Genomic DNA, 769 nt, shown 5'->3' on the forward strand with positions numbered 1-769 from the left:
CTGTTTTAAATAGTGTGTATATGTTTTAAATACTATCTGTCTTCAAATAGTATCGGTATGCATATAGTATCTATATGTACTTTAAATAATAAGTGTATGCATGGGTATGTACGTAACAGGTGAAAAGCAGATACATTCATCGTTATTTAAGAGAAAATGCAAATAGAATATATGGGTATGTTTATATAATATGCTTGTCTTCCACGTCATTTTTACGGCTCCGCGGTTACCCAAGTTGTACTCTATGGGCAGGATGCTCCTCTGGAAAGCACTGGCTCCTCTGTGGTCTTCGAGATGTCTTTTTCCTCCCCTCGCCGGCGAGGAGGGCGGGCGGGCACGGGGGAAGGGGCCGGGCCGGGGCCGGGGCCGGGCAGGCACGGCGTGATGCCGCTGGGCTGCCGCAGGCGGCTCTGGAAATCTCGGTCAGCAGCCGAGCAGCGCAAACCACACGGCCCGGGATCCTCGGCATCTGCTTGGAGAGGGGCTCTTGCCAAATTCCGTCGCTCTGGTATGAAGTTTGGCTGAGCCTGGGATGACCGGGAGTGGCGGGAGGGGGGTAAAAAGGCAGAGGAAAAAAACCCCGGGAATGAATGGCAGCGCGGAGCTGGGTGCCCCGGGCGCGCATGTGGGCACGGCAGGAGCGGGAGGGCCGCGCCCGTTCGGGGCAGGGAGCGCGGCTGCACTTGTTGCCTGCCCGGAGCCGAGCAGGGGAGGCTGCGCCGCGCTGCGCGGGTCTCCCGGCCCGGGGCGGTGCGGGACGGCCGCGCTG

At 58.4% G+C, this 769-nt stretch overlaps 1 protein-coding gene across 1 annotated transcript in view; it reads left to right on the top strand.

The window, feature by feature from the left end:
- Positions 1 to 357: 357 nt before the first annotated feature.
- The window catches only part of TENT5A (terminal nucleotidyltransferase 5A), a 7,004-nt gene continuing 6,592 nt past the window's right edge, over positions 358 to 769 (top strand). Inside the window, exon 1 of the mRNA XM_039728331.1 lies at positions 358 to 508. The gene's annotated coding sequence lies outside the window, so the exon portion shown is untranslated. The remainder of the gene's footprint in view (positions 509 to 769) is intronic.

This window comes from Passer montanus, unplaced genomic scaffold, assembly GCF_014805655.1.
Source record: "Passer montanus isolate IOZ18808 unplaced genomic scaffold, ASM1480565v1 scaffold11, whole genome shotgun sequence".
NCBI lineage: Eukaryota > Metazoa > Chordata > Aves > Passeriformes > Passeridae > Passer > Passer montanus.